This window comes from Denticeps clupeoides, chromosome 20 (genome assembly GCF_900700375.1).
Source record: "Denticeps clupeoides chromosome 20, fDenClu1.1, whole genome shotgun sequence".
NCBI classification, from domain to species: domain Eukaryota; kingdom Metazoa; phylum Chordata; class Actinopteri; order Clupeiformes; family Denticipitidae; genus Denticeps; species Denticeps clupeoides.
Genome location: NC_041726.1, coordinates 1473739 through 1490575, shown reverse-complemented (window position 1 = coordinate 1490575; position 16837 = coordinate 1473739). Strand labels below are relative to the sequence as shown.

The 16837-nt window shown below is 44.8% G+C and overlaps 1 long non-coding RNA gene across 2 annotated transcripts; it reads left to right on the top strand.

Annotated features, from left to right (window-relative positions):
- Positions 1-13988: 13988 nt before the first annotated feature.
- LOC114770653 (uncharacterized) lies at positions 13989-14838 on the top strand. Of its 2 annotated transcripts, XR_003743366.1 has the most exons (4): positions 13989-14084; positions 14184-14295; positions 14368-14437; positions 14546-14838. It is a non-coding gene; the product is annotated as an uncharacterized LOC114770653 (long non-coding RNA). The 2 variants fall into 2 exon arrangements; XR_003743365.1 differs by having other exon boundaries at positions 14184-14437.
- Positions 14839-16837: the final 1999 nt, after the last annotated feature.

Genomic DNA, 16837 nt, shown 5'->3' with positions numbered 1-16837 from the left:
AGGCATTATCTGAGAAACACTCCTCAGAGAAGAACTTGAAGAGCAATAATCTGAGGACGTTGTGCTTTTTTTTTCCAGACAAGTGTTTGTTTACACTATTTACACTATTTATTTATTTTTTTTTGCATCTATCGCTCAGAGCAGCGGGAATCGCTGCTAATCTCGCCGAGAGATAAGCGCTCGACAATTAACGTAGTGCTGTGGGACGCGTGTTCGAGCCATTTTCTGCATGTTGTACACGCCCAGAAAAAGCCCAAAGATGCACATGGAATGCTGCTGACTGCTGGGCCGCTCGACAGTGCTGAGTGACGTCTGACGTCTTCATCCCGACACACAGATATGGGCTGCCAGCAATGCAGATGTATGCAGAGTAGATTTAAACTCCCTTCCTGCAAATTTTGGATTTCAATGACAATATAATTGGTTTATATATATATATACACACACACACACACACACACACACATATATATATATGTATATTGCCGTTGCTTTGCATTTTCTTTGCTTTTGAACCAAAGAAAAAAAGATTCACACAATTATTATATGATATTTAAGCAGCATGTTTTGGAAATTTGCAAAATGTAGAAATGTGCCTTTGATGGCGCTTTCTTGGGTGAGAAAGGAATTATTTTTAATTAAAAAGAGATCTGACTGGCCAACGTGTGGTTTTTATTTACTTCCGATTACTTACATACATCGTGTAAATGGTGGTGCCCGCAGACTTACAGGCATAACAAGGTTGAAAACCATTCCGGGTAAACATGCCAATGTCCCACAGACTGCCCTTTATAGGCGAGGTGACGCGCCGTTCTCATTTGCTCATTACCTGCTGCGCCCCAAAAAAACATTACAAGAAATGAGTTTTATTCAAAAATTTAATAGGAAATTCTCAAAGATGAGTAAGCAACATGAAGTCAAGGTGCCCCGTTTTCTGGGTGAGTTAAAATACGGCCCTTCAGGTCAACAACGAATCGAGGTGTAAGGCGTGAAAGACAGGGGGACAGGAAGCGGGGACAGCATGAGCCTCACAGGGTTTGACCGGCCGTCCGTCAGCGCCGCCCCGCTCTTTATTTAAATGCATCATTCCCACTCCGGCCAGCTTCCTGTGACTGGCGAGCGTCTGGTCTCGTGTGTGAGTATAATACACACACACGCACACACACACACACACATGCCCCGCCCGTGCGCGGCCCTCCGCCTGAAATTGCATTATTACTGACAGTTCAGATATTGGATTCTGAACGGAACAAATGGTCTTAATAGGAATGAGATCACTCCGGTTAGACAGTGATTGGCTTACTTGGGCCGAGGCCAAAAACAATTTGTGATTCTTTTGTACCTGCGTCTGTGCCCTGGAGATAGAGAGAGAGACGGGGAGAGAGAGAGAGAGAGAAGTGAAGATGACGAGGGGGGGGGCTTTTTTATCAGCAGCCATTCTGTCCGAGCATTACCTCATCCCTCCCTCCCTCCCTTTCTCGGACGGGGTCTGTAAAAACGGGCACCGTGCTTCTTTCCTTTCTTTTGGCAGCGGTGCCCCCCTCTTCCTCGTCTGCCTCCTCCCTCCTGTCACTTCCAACCACCATGCCTATGAATGAGGTGCATTGTGGGCTTTGTCTGCCAATATCGTGCAGTCCATCTTTGCTGTTCCTCGACAGGGGGAGGTAATGAAATCAGAATATTTGGTATCCGCTGCTGACAGAGCACTGACAGCCTTGTAAAGAAAGAGTGACTGTAATGATCGACCAGCAAAAAGGGGAGAGGGGGAGAAAGGAAAGAAAAAAATAAAACAACATAAAGAATAATAATAAAAAAAATGTCCCGGCCTTTCCTGTAGACACCATTTCTTCTTCTCCTCCTTTTTCCCCCTCTCTGTTCCTGCCCCACTGAGCGTTCTGACAGCTTGACACAAACAGCCGTGATTGGTGTGGCTGTTCGGATAACTATGCTCACTCCCTTCCAGTTTGGGATAATGGATAAAAAACCAGAGGGAGGGAGGGAGGGAGGGAGAGGGCGGCTGTGTCAGGTGTCTCAGCGTAGCTTCTGTTTTCTTAGTAGGTGTCGACCAAAAAAAAATAATATTAATACAATTTACATTGTGTGACCAAATGTTAAATATTAACACCAACGGTGTTCTGAAAGAAACAACAAGAACACCAAGACAACCGCAAATGGCCTTGTTGCACTGTGAAAATCAGCAATTAAAAAAATTTCAGCTGTCTTTTGCTTTCATGCAGTCTGGAAAATAGATTTTGGAGGGAACCAGAACTGCCGTCTAGTGGTGCTTCCATATATGACACTAAATACCAATAAACCTTCATGACTTAACCAGGAAATTAAACCTGGTCTTGATTTGTTTGTCTATAAATGTGTACGCATATTTCAAAATCTGATAGTAGTTCTGTAAAAAAAAAAAAAAAAAAAAAAATTATATATATATATATATATATATATATATATAGAGAGAGAGAGAGAGAGAGAGAGAGACAGACAGAGAGTCATTGTGATAAACAGCAACACAGGGCACACAGCAAAATTTGTCCTCTGCATTTAACCATCACCCTGAGTGAGCAGTGGGCACCATGACTTGAAAGCACGTTGTAAGTCGCTCTGGATAAGGGCGTCTGCCAAATGCCGTAAATGTAAATGACAGGTGCCCGGGGGGCAGTGTGTGGGGACGGTGCTTTGCTCAGTGGCGGGGCCGCTTCCTTAACCGCTAGGCCACCACTAAAAAAACGAAAATATGAAGTTCATATTTCAGGAATAATTGATTGATGAGAGTAGATATTGTAAAACCAATTCTTGTTTAGCATGTAGCAAATCAACCACACAGACGTGCTGTAATGGTCCGGCATGAGCTGGACGCGATTGCCGGTCCCGCCCCTTCCTGATTCCCTACACCCGGATTCCCTGCATCAGGAATACCTGCACCAGTGTTCCGGGTCCGCTACTGTTGTCTGCTCGCCACTGTGTGGTCGGTGGCCCGGGCGCGGCCGCAGAGTGGACCCTGAGCCTGGTCAGTGGGCTGGCAGGCCCTATAGTCCTATATAACTACCGTGATGAGATAATGCACATTAAAAAAAAACACAAAGTGGCATAGACAAGATTTAATATGAAAAAAGGCACATCACACTAGACTTCAGGCATCAACACAGTCAGACAAACACACAACCGTAGTAATACAAGCAGTAGGGTGTTTGAAACGGTACGCGGTGCATATGCCTATTTTTCAAAAGCAATAGACAATTCATTACAGAGACAACACCATATCGCGCCTCGCTAGAAGACCCACCTCTAGCATTTAAGCCGGTCTCTGGGGAGACACATCAGTTGGGCCCTTAATGCCTGGGCCTGTCTCACTCCGTGCCTCGGCACCGTCTCGGTGTCCACGGCTGTTTTATTGCGTTGGAAATATTCAAATTGATGGAAATTCCTGAGAGTTGTGAAAAATGAAGTGGTGCTTTGGAATAATGTTTGTTGGTTCTTTTTTTTTTTCTGGACACTGTGTCTGCAGGTCTATTTATAGGCCGTCCAGGACCTGTACGAGGAGCTTTACACGTACGGCGGGCTCTGGCTTTCTGTTCTGCACCATCTCAGCAAACAATGAAACTGTAATTCACTCTGGTTTATCTGGGAAAACGACAGACTCTAACTCTGGCTTCCCATCGTGCCTGAGAACCTTGTTTTTAAGATGGACCAACTGTGGCTGGACTTTTGAGGAAAAAATAATATTAAGAGAAAAAAAACACCTTTTCTTTTCTCTTGCCACGAACAACAGTCAACGCGTCTCTCCGGGACCCACATCTTTCCCTCCAACCAATTCCCCTTTTTCATTCGGGGCCAGGAAACTCCTCAAGTTGACTCCGAGGCATCAAAGCAAATTAAATGCAACATGAAGAAAAGACTTCTGCAGGACTTCTGTAGCTCATAGCAAGGTCATCTATGTTTATAAAAACATAAATTACACATATTTAATTTGGTAAGGAAGGGAAAAATGCCGGGGTACGAATTGAGACCATGTGTCCCCCTGAGCACTTTGATAAATAGAGCAGCGTGGAGAGAAGTCAGTGATGGAGGACTCGTTCATTAATTCCTTTCTCTGCTCTTAATTGGAGCCCAGCAGGACTCCTGTTTAAAAGCGACGCTCCGCGCCGGCGCCGGGCTCCGAGCGCCGCACAATGAGCGCGAACAAAAGGCCGAGCCGAAAAGAACCCGGGGCGCGTAACCGCGGCGAATGAATGCGCCCGACGCCGACTATTGTCCCCAGACTTGGCCTGCAGATTAAAAACCACGCAAGTGCGCCGCTGCGGCGATACATCCGATTGAAGAGGGCAGGGAAGCCCAAGCCGACCGCTCCCCGACATGTTTCGGGGTCGAAAAACAGGGCCGCGTTCGCTAATTAAAACCGTAGGATGGCACGGGAGAGGATTAATAAAATGAACGAATTAAGTAATGAGTAAAAATGCATCTCGACGAAACAACACTGCGTTTGTGTCCCGGACAGACATGCATCTCTCTCTCTGCGTAAGTGACTCGTCCGGAGGCCATCAAATGCGTCCAAATGAAAATAAGTGTGGCAGCCAGGCCTCCTAATCTCATTTCAACTTTTATAATGAACTGCTGTTGTGGAGCGGCATCTGAGGCCACATTGTTGTAGCCAATGGTGGGCCAATGAATGCAAATGTTCATAGAGAGAGAGAGAGAGAGAGAGAGAGAGAGATGCGCCCCCTGTTCTTCACGCACAGCACAAAAAGGAACACATACAAGCTTTTATTTCCGAGCCGAACCAAAGAACAAAATTTACATGAGGAACAAAACCGAACTGTGCACCAGCGCTGCGCCGAGCAGATGCCAACAGACTCCCTTTTCACATGCCGGGTGACGTCCCTTGTGTGTGTTTGTGTGTCGCCGGGGTCATTCGTCCCCAGAGCATGGGGCATCCTTGACCCCCCGTTAATGTTGTGGGGCGTGGTGAACGCAGTAACCCAAGTCACGCATCCGCGGCAGTAGAATGTTGGTATTTACCAGCGCACACTGTCTCCTTTTGTCCCCGAGTTGCTGGCAGAATGGCCCGGAGGCACGAGGGATTAGTAAACATACTGCCGGCCTTCAGCGGCTCCGCCGAGGCGCACAAAAGGCCGCGTCTTACGGGCTTATGGTGGATCTTTGGATATAAACCTAATGGACTCTGTTCTGCAATAACATGTGCACAAAAGGACACTTTGTTATCGGCCGGGTTATTCTTGCCATGTTTTGTGCGCAAAAGCTTCTAATATTCATATATATTTGTGACTAATGGACCATTTTTGTCCCGGTCTCCACAATCTCGGGCAGGGTGTGATCCCCAACACCGTTATAATGACTCCACTTTCAGATGCAGAAATATATAAAAAATCTGACACGTTCCTTAATAAAACTGCATGAAATACGTTCTAAATGGACGTTTTGAGAAAGGGACCATGATCGTCTGACTCTGATATAAATACGTTACCCCCACCTCCCTGCCAATCAACACATAAAAGCACACCCAGAGATTTATGTCACCAACAAGCAGCACACGCTTCAGAGGAGGGGTCAAGGGTCACCTGACAGGGATATGAAATTACAGCCTCGCACAAATGGACGGACCGACTGAACCTTAGCCCTCCTTTACAGCCACCAAAAAGGCCCTGGGACGCTAACAAAATTCCTGCTGATGACTTTGCCATCCATCACGGCCCTTGAGGACAGTCAATCAAATGTCCAATAATTCTTGAACGATCCTTCTCCGAAGCCACTTAGGACATCATGTCACAGGGTCCCTAATGCTTCAGTAAGAGGACCATTAATGGATGATGGTACACTATATATATAAATACACACACACACTAATATATCATAGAACATTTAAGGTTCATATCGCTAAAGCGTCATTCGTTCGCTGGGCTTTATGGCTGATGAGGTCATTAGCACATGCAAACATCGTGAACAGTACGGTTTCTTTGCCTCAGGCAAAATATTCATAATGCATTTGCAGAGGTGGATAGTGGATAGTGACACACTACAGTTACTTTAGCTTTACATCTATTTGCTTGTCTTGGAAACGTGATGTGATGCATGTTTTACTTACCTTGGAAATGAATCTGTACTGACAAGAGCGCGTGATGTAGTTGCCCAGGTTGGATGGAGGAGGGAAGGAAACAGAACAGGACAGATACAGAGATTTAACATTAATGGGTACAAACATCGAACCCTGAGGTACACCCACTGCACCGCGAAAAACCTTCACACACCTTCCACGTGTGCAGACAGAGGGCCAGGACAAATTCCCCGGGGTTCCGCCAGGCCTCAACCACCAGCGCAACTACGTTCTGCCACGCATCTCTGGAGAACTCCCCCGCCAACTCCCTCCCTCTGCGGCGCGGTGGCGGCCCCTGATCTGCTCGGGAAATGATTGGCGGCCACGCCACGCAACTGCCGGTGTGAGAGGATATGTGTGAGAGTGGCAGATTTGTTTTTTTTTTTTTTTTGGTTGCTGTATGTTTGTCGCTCGACGCAGATGTTCTCCTGCAGCGCTCCTCCTCCTTCATTCTCTGTTCGTAGATTCCTTCCTCACTGCTGCAGAGGTGTCCCGCCATAATTAAAGCAAGTTCCTAATAGAGCGCCACTCACGTCAAAGACATTTTCCATTTTATCTTTTTTCAACATGAGTGTTCTTGACATGCAATTAACAAGCGTCTAGGCTTTTTTACGTCTTAATTGGAACTTTTTTTGCCTTTTTAACAGTGCTTTCATGTGCTGTGTTAATGTCTCCGTGTGCCTGCTTATTCTGAAGGACGATGTACAGAAACACACCGCGAGCTTTTATCTCATCCCCGCATTGTTAGGATAAGTTGAAAAATGTTACAGCGCTTACATACGTGCGCCAAGTTCACGTTGTAGCTGGAACCCGTAGATGTCAGGTTGCGAAACAGAAGTAAACCTGGTTTTGTGTTGCGTGGGGACCTCATATTTACCACCATGTTCACCATGTTTACCCGAGAAGCTACCAAACGCAAATCAGACATATTTATTGTTGTGCTCGGTAATGTTCAGATTGCAAGTGAAGCCAGATGGGTTATAAACACCCACCCATATAGCATATTTATGAACAACACTGCAACTTGTGGACAGAACCAGACGGGCCGTGCAGGAAAAGAGCAGCGGAAGATTTGCAATCGCAATGTAGTGCAGTAAACAATGAAATGAATAAATGACAAGCAATAGCACTCGGAATGATATTGTATGACGATGTGAGTCGTAGTGCATTCAGAATACAGCGGAAAGAGAACGTGTGTGGACCGTTTAGAATTTTAGAGCTTTTGGCAATAAATTGTTGTGATCTGATTATAGTTGAGGGTCGAGGGTAGTGCAATCGAATGTCGGCTGTTACTGTGGTAGTGGAGCGATGCCACAGGACCACAGAACAGCAGAATGTCAGAGAAACCAAACCTGCCTTTTGGAGTGGACAACCTCAACCCGGCGGAGATTGCTGTGGAATGACCTGAAGAGATCCAAGCACATGAAACATCCAGGGAATATATGGAGGCTAAAGAAGTTGTGCCAGGAAGGAACTGCATGAATGGGTTGTTTATGGTTGTTCTCAATAAATACACGAAAAACACAAGCGTTTGTAGGCACATTATCGCATTTTAAGACCAATCAATGTGAAAAAACGTGAAGATTCACAATTTTACATTCATAGAGCAACACACAGACTGAACACAATAAGACTGGGGTGCTTCAGCTGATTAAAACATGATGAATAACTTTAATAGTGAACGGGAAAATGTCCATGACATGCCATTCACCCCTCTTCCTTGTCCTCATTTCACATTTAAACTTCTCCGTTAATTAAAAAGATTGCAGACTCATCCATTCCAGGGCTGGAGGAAATGCCGCAGTCAGAGCTAAATATACGTTCGAGGGTGTTGTTCTCTCCGCTCCTAATAAAACAGACATTTATCAGGTGGCGGGGGACTCGTGCCAGGACGCCTCGTCTCCTGTAGTGGGCAGCCGGGGTGGAGGTGAGGGCGGTGGGTGCGAGTTTAACGTGTGGGGAAACGAGGGAACACAATTTGCTGTGATGATGACACGGCGCTGGTTCAGAGGAGCAATTATTTCCAAAATGCGCCTTCAGTTTTAGAAAATCAATTTCGGCAGGCGCACACACACACACACACACACACATGCCGCTTAAATGTAGAGTTTGTCGGTCACCAGCTACTCTAGTCGTCGGTGGTCAGATTCCAACCAAACAAGCAGATATGACACGGTGGTGACATACTGTGCGGTGGCATGGTGGGTAACAAGCTCATGGCCAGAAATAAAGAAATAAGTCCACCCTGTAAAACACTCACGGGAACAGGAACTAGTCATTTTCTGCTTCTTCCCACTCACGGTTTTATTTTTGCACCACTTTCCTGGTCGCCGTTGCAAAACTTGTCCTGGATTTGCGCCGTCATTATTTATCTGCACTTTATGCCTCGTGCTGTAATTGTCGCGCCACCGGCTCCAGAGCACTATGGCCTGGCTGAAAATAAAGCACTTTTAAACCAGACCATGAGATTGCCACCGACGAAGGGCTAGAAGGTGTCGAGCGTGCATCCGTCCATCGTACATTCATAGCTGGCCAGGATGTGTACTGGTTTTCAGAAATTTTGATATGCATTTGACAATCCTAAACGTAATGAGCAGTGACAGCTGTACAGTGATCTCAGAGACCACTGACCTACCACTAGAGGGAGCTTGCATTTGGGAACTGACGGTTTAAAAGAAAGATCTCAGATGATCTCATGAATGTTTTTTCTAACATGTGACACATTTGAACACGTTCTGTTACATTCCAGCCATACAAACGAATGCGCTGAGTGGAAAACAGCACGGAGACACTTTGCCCTCAACCACGACATTTAACCAGCATTTGTCTCATGGCATTGCCTGTAATTGGACTGATGGCTTAATTGAAATGAAACCCTGATGGATTATGAAAGGAATTCCAGCACAGAGTCGCCTTTTTTTTTTTTTTTTTCCGGAATATGAGACCCCATGAGCAGAGTTATGAGAGGGACAATTGTGTGACCTTCATTCCAGTCACACAATAAATGTTATGAGGACAGAGGCACAACATTTCCCACTCAGTTCACACCCAAAGACCAACGATTTGTTGAGATGGACCATAAAACATCTTTACAGTATCACATATCCCAGATTCCTAATTCTGGGAATTCTAATTCCATGGCTCGCATTTGTCAGATGCCTAAAATTCCTTTCAGAGTAAGTAAAATAAAGACATGGCGAGGAGGCTAAAACAGCCAGCTGACCGGCGGCGGTTAATGAAGTCTCCCGAATCCCGGAGCCCCCCTCCCTCCCCGTCTACAGTGAACCAACCCTCGCTCGAAACAGCCAAGCATGTTCATCAATAAAACACGGCGTATCACCCACAGCGATAATAAAGGACGGCCGTACGATGGCCGCATCAGAGGCCGGGGCTCGTTGCAAGCAGGCTGTGATCGTACAGCAGCGCACACTTGACCAGAACTTCGCAGGTTTGCTGTTTGCTGCTTTGTTTGTAGCATCCATAATTCAGGTTGTTGCTTTATTTATGTCTGGCAAGGGTTACACTCATATACACACACACACACACACACACACCCAGAGTGGAGAAAATTTATAGCCTGACAATTTTTCAAATGGAGAGACCTGTACGTTTCGTCATAGATACACTTCAACTGAGCGGCAGACGTAAAAAGGTCCAGAAAATTGTATAATTCATGAATGTTTTTTTTGGCCATTTTATTGTACAAAATAAGTATTTGATCACCCCTCCTGTCCTCCAATCGTTACCTGTATTAAGTACATCTGTATTTAAAGGTACGTGTCCACACAATCAGTCTATTAAACTCCAGTTTTTTCACTATGGGCAAGACCAAAGAGCTGTCTAAGGAGGCCGGGGACAAAATTGTAGACTTGCAAAAGGCTGGGGTGGGTAATTAGACCGCAGGCAGACAGCTTGGAGAAGGAAATAACTGTTAGTGCAATTATTCGAAAATGGAAGAAACTTAAGTTGACTGTCAGATCTCCATGCAAGATCTCACATTGTGGTGTCAATGAGAATAATCTACAGACTGGGTCAATCACCTGAAAAGAGCTGGGGCTACAGTCTCAAAGGTTACCATTAGTAACACACTACATTTACTTTACTTTACTTTACTTTACTTTATTTAGCAGACGCTTTTATCCAAAGAGACTTACAAGAGGAAGACACCAGCAATTCTCGTTTGATTTCTATAGAATATTGAGTTTACAAACTCAGAGCCCTGATAAGGCTCAGACTTGTCAGTGAAGAGCATGCTCAGAGATTGTTAGGTGCTAGACGAAGAAAAATTATAATGTATTTATACATTTTTGTATTGTTAAATTCCGCAGCACATATCCAGGCCAGTCTGAAGTTTGCCAAAGACCATCTGGATGATGTAGAGGAGGCATGGGAGAAGGGCACGTGGTTAGAGCATGAGACTAAATTGGAACCCCACTCAAACATGAACACCGTGTTTGGAGGACAAAGGGGACAGGACGACTAAGGAGTGGTTATGTAGAAAGCATTCCATGGTCCTGGAGTTTCCAGACCTGAAACCAGAGGATCTATGAAGGAAGCTGAAATTTTGTGTTGCCCAGCGACAGCCCCAAAACCAGAACTCCCTATTGTGTCCCCAAAAGTGTGCAAACTAGAGAAAAAGTCAAGTGAAGTGAAAGTGAAGTGATTGTCATTGTGATACACAGCAGCACAGCACACAGTGACACAGCATTTAAGCCATCACCCTTGGTGAGCAGTGGGCACCATGACAAGCACCCGTGGAGCAGTGTGTGGGGATGGTACCTTCATCAAGGGGACCTCAGTGCCACCGTGGGATTCAAACCGGCAACCTTCTGAATACGGGGCCGCTTCCTTAACCAAAAAATTGCTGATCTGTCAGTTCGTTGGAAGTGGGAAAACTTGAAGAATCGGCAGAGTATCAAATACTTATTTTCCTCACTGTGTATATATAAAAGGTGCAAGAAGGCGCAATAATCGTTCAGTCTGTGGCGTCCAGCCACCTCAAGCCACCAGAGCACCGCAGGGTCGGAACGCTCTCCACTATCCATCTACACCATTTCCAAAATTGGAATCCGAGCTCTTATCACTGGATTTAAATAGGCCTTAAATGGCATAACAGCTCGAGTCAGTTGGAATAACTGTTCAGATTAGTATAACCAATGTAATCTACTCTCGCAGGACAGGAGATTATAATAAGTGGGGATTCGGCCGGATTGTTTTTTTTTTGTTTTGTTTTAGATGTTTGAAGAACACACCTGTTAAATAGCAAGTCATTATTTTATTCCTACTAAACCATCCCAGATGATGAAGAAGAATTTTTCCAACAGGGAGAGTAGTGGTGCTTTCTGTGCTGCAGGAGGGCAGGACATTGATTTTATTTTTTTCGTGGTCTTCAGTCATCGTTTGAAGGTGCACGTGTTGTTAATCTCGTGTTAAACAACTGCATGATTAATTATAGTTTATCATGCTTGGGATCGGACCAGATGGGTCAGGATTTATTCTCTGCACACACAAATGGACTTTGGTGACCCATGACCCCGTCACTGGTTCCCCGATTGTCCTTCCTTGGACTGCGAGGAACTGTCATTTCAGAGAATCCAGTATTTCTCCTGCTTCCTCTTCACGACGTGACTGTTCATTGGCCTCCCCCTGACCGTAACCAGATAATCAATGTTTTTCACTTCACCCATCAGCACTTTTAATGCTGTGGATTAGTGTATATAATATGATATATACTCCTAAATTTCCCTCGAGATCAATAAAGTATCTATATATTCTTTTAAGTATGGGTTAAGATTATTGATTAGCTTGATATCCCGTCACGTTTTACAACAGGCCTGGCCCGCGAAAGCCTTGTGACGAATGCTTCGCTGGCAAGATGTTAGGTTACGATACGGCGACATTAACTTTTATTTACGGCCTTGATTCACTGCATTTAGAAGACATAACTCATGGCATCCTGAATATCATTAGCATACACAGTGCAAGCTGTGAAAGGCAGATAAAGTGCTGTTCTCATGAGGTTAAGTGAGTTGCTTCTCTCGTCTCAGTAGGGTTATTATCAGTGCTTATTTAGTAAATTGCTAATTGCTGGGGTCAGAAAAAAAAAGAATTCTTAATTAAGGGGCACAATGACCAAAGATGACCACACAACCTCAGCTCTATCAGAACATTTGGCATAGAACCAGCAGAGCCTGGGATAACCGTGCAAATGCATGTATACAATCTGCTTTTTATCATTTTGTAGTGATCAAATGACATTTACACACTTAGCTCACTCGCCAAGCCAAATTTCCAAGTGTGCCGTTTCATTTTGAGACATTATTATAACAAGATGGATTTATACTTTGTGACATTTTCATGCTTATTGCTTCATGTTGCTTGTTGATGATTATTGTGGGTGGGACAGTGTATCCTCATCAACCAATCAGGGACATATGTAAATTTCTACCTTAGCAATGAGCTATTTGGAGACTAAGACAATAAAGATATGAAAAAAACAAGACATTAAAACGGAAAAGTGTAATGTTAGTTGGGGCGATCAGCAGCCACTATGGCAGAATGGAGTGACTCAGTGGGTCTCTATCTGGTTTTTATTACTGGCTTTGGCATTAAAAAGACCACCACACCATTCAGGCTTAGTACAACCCTACTAAGCTCAGATTTCTGAAAGCTAAATGCCACAGGGCCACATATGATTAATTCTACACATACTACCTTTCTTTAACACTGAGACATATGGTGGATGGCAGAAGTTGTCTGTGGAATGAATACACCACTTCTGATTGATCACTGCTACTAATTTTCTGACTTTGCCGTAGAAAACTTACTGCTGATTCAGAGACCCTTGTGAATGTATTTATTATGTATTCATTGTACATTATATTACAATGAAACCACATCATTATTTCACTGCACAATGCACACATTTTGATTTGTCAGAAAATATTTCCGATGACATGAAATAAATGAACAAATGTGTGGGCGCCATATGCATGTAATGTACATATTAGGTTAGAAATGAATAATGTGCAACAGATCATAAATTGCGTAATAATGCATGCCAAATAAGCATGCACCGACATTTTAACTTATGCTTTGCTTCCAGTACTTTTGTGCAAAAGTGTTTTTCGTCACAGGGATCTTCAACATATCCTCATAAGATAGGTGTTGTCTGTCATTCCTAACCTTGTGGGCGCGTCTGTGTCCCCACAAATGAAGTAATGCCCGTGCACACGTGGGCAGGAGAAAAATACATTAAATTACACAACATGGGTGGTAATTATTTCCCGAGGCCGGCAGCGACAGCAGCGCCAGGTTCATAACGGAGACACCACTGGCAAAGGCAATAAGTGCCAGGCGGCTGCCCGCCCTGCTTCGGAGCATCAGCTCTTATTCGCGTCCCCTCGCTCGGCCTCTCTGCTGGACCCGGCATCAGCTGGTGGGCTCCCAGGACCAATAATGGAATAATGTGATGCTAACCAAATTTGGCTAATCTGGCATATGGCGGCAAAATCCTATCATTGGAGTGTCAGATGTCATCAGAGAACAGATGAATGAAGACTCCTCTGAGGAGTTAGTAAATACATTAAAGGTGGAGGGATGGAGCGGGAAACAAGGTCACACACACGGCAGGAGAGAAGAAAAAGACGTAATACGAAAGACAAAGACTGCTGACGGCAACAGAACCGAAGCGGCGAGCGATTTATGGTCCCGTATTCAAACGCGCGTGGCCAGATCATGCAAAAAAGCGCTCTGAACGGATCGCAATGCTGACGTGTGACGCGTGGCATCAGCTGTCATTAAATCTGCCGTGCAGCGTGATACTGCAGAGTACAGCACGTCCCCGCTGAGGACATGCATTCTGGCATAGAGGGGGCAGCGGCAGCCACTAAAAAGTACAAGGTTCAGACAGCTATTCGGCGGACCGTTTTGAACGAGCACAATGATAAAGTGACTGGAATGCTGGGTAGGAAAAAAAAGTCTAATAACAATAATAATAATAATAATAATAGCATAGCAAGGGGTTTTATCGGGCAGAAAAATAAAAATGCTGCTTTTTTTCCAGGTAGAGCAAAAAAAAAAATGGCTGCACCTTTGAACCTTGTAATGATTTGGAAAGTGCAAGTGCACAGTAAACACCGACTGGCCACACTCCCGGCAGAACCGCATGTAGAACCGTAGGCGCCAGGCAACAAATACCACCGGTCAATGTCTCTGTCGATACCCGGCCTTTCTTCCAATTTCAACAGAATCACCAATACCGGCGGTGAAGTCTACGGAATCACTCGGTTTATGGATTAGGGTGGGGGTTTTAGTCAGGTAAAAAAAAACCTCATGCAATCACACAAACGATCAAGGTTTTGGGACGGCATTGTGAAGAAATAAAAAATATTGATTGATGCCCACGTTTCCTCCCACTTTGTTTAGGCCTGACGTGATGTGGATGAATCAGCCCTTTATACGCTCTGTCACACGCCAGCTCCGACTCATGAGATGGACGTGAGACGTGAAGACAGCGGTGACCCTGTTTGAGCCATAATTCAGTTCACTGGCGTTCTCTTTGCATGGTTCGCGCAGAAAAATACTGTTTGATTACAGTTGGTAGTAGCCTAGCGGGTTACACACTCGCCTACGAACCAGAAGACCCAGGTTCAAACCCACTTACTACCATCATGTCCCTGAGCAGGACACTTAACCCTGAGTGTCTCCAGGGGGGGACTGTCCCTGTAACTACTGGTTGTAAGTCGCTCTGGATAAGGGCGTCTGGTAAATGTAAATGTAAAAAAGTGCCGTTGTTATATTTGCTTTCTTTTGCTTCTGCCATATTAAAAACAGAGAACAAAATCACTTCCTGTATTGATTTGTCTTGCTGCTCGAAAGGTTACTATCAATCACAAAACAATTGCTTAAAATGAGCAGTCTCGTCTTGCCAATGGCATTTCAGGTTGTGCTTTTTACTTTAGCTAACAAACTAACCTTTGCTTTTATTTCCAGACCACGGCATGTCATAATGGCAAGAGTGATGCATGCTTTGCACCTCGCACAAAGTGCAGCCCTTGCCCCCCGTAAGGCAATAACCTTTACCGTGCCGCCATACAGAGTCCGTAAAAGCACAGCACGGTCCCTAGGTGGTACATCACTACTTTAACGAATTAATTACTGCAGACGCAGCACTTTCATTAAGAAATGAGGCCTTGTTTAATCACCACCGACGGTGGGCCGGCGATCCTGCCTATACGTCTAAATCCACGGAAGGGTATCGTTAAACCACACGACTTGTAATATGTCACTCACGGTTAATGAGTTACGTCTCAGCCTGGAATCTATTTCCCGCGGACGGATTGAACATAAAGCCGGCGCCCGTATGGCCGCAGAGAGTCGCGCGAACAGCTGGAGCCGTCGCCTCTCGGAGGTTGATTCATGGTTGTGATAACGACACATCACACCCAATCTCATTTTAATCTCCGCTATTCCGAAAGCGCGAGGCGCCCGACGCAATGCGTGGTCAGTAATGGCCAAGGTGAGGATGACGCTGCTGGACGGACCGGTGCCACTCGGCAGTATATTTCAAATCAGCTTGATGAGCCCTGCGGGGCTACACATTCATTTAAAATAAACTGCGGGTGTAAAATTCAAAGCACCGCCGCCTAACAGTAGTCATATATCAAACACATCATGGAATTATGATGATCACATTTATGAGGTAAGGTCAGATGCTCATTTTCTGAATCACAGACCTCGAACTAGTTTTACATGTACAGCCTACCGTGCAATATTCCGCGTGTATGCAGAAATACTGCTCTACGTAACACTTTATTTTCACCGTTTACATACGCGTTTTTGTAAGTAAATGGTGTAAAGGGTATAAACCTTTTTTCATTTTAGCACCATTGTAATACGTGTGTGTGTGTAAGTGAAAAGATTGATATGTAGATCAAATGGCAATTTTTTTCTTAACTTAAGCCTATCACGCATGTTTTTTTTTTAGCTTTTGCAAAAACATTCCATTAACTGTGTACACCAACCAACCATCTGCCAACTCAGTCACCATTAAGCACATCAGGGGACATCTGCTCAGTCACTGCAACTATTGTGAACGAATTTGAGCCACTTTTTAACTATGGATGCTGCGATCAATCCATACGAATCTTTCATGCTAAAAAATCAATATGCAGCACGGATAAATAGTTTCTAAATTGTAATGATGTAATTCATACATATGTTGCTATGTTTAAGTGGCATTCATCAACAGACTTTCTTTGTATTTGAACAAAAAAAAAAAAAGGGAGCATTTGGCATAATCAAATTAACATAATCTACGCATCTGGACATGAGATCCTTATGACAAAATTCTTGGGGGGAGACAAGCAACAAGTCACATGTCTTATTTTTCAGCCTCACCATCCTCCCAAAATAAAGCTGGCCCGGGGATATTTTCAACACACACTGGACACTCTGTGTTTGTGTGTGCGTGTCTGGAGTGACGTGACCCAGACCACCTAGCTAGCGTGGCTGGTGAATAGGGTCATTTTAACAGAACCCCTGCTGGCAAGTCGCCATTCGCACAGCCATTAACGCCAAAGAGATAAGGTCAGAAAGAGAGAGAGAGAGAGAGAGAGAGAGAGAGAGAGAGAGAGAGAGGGGAGTAAAGGTTGGAGGGGGTAGAGAGACAAAAGGGGAGAGCACATACCTGGTGGCCCTGGTAGTGAAATATGGCGC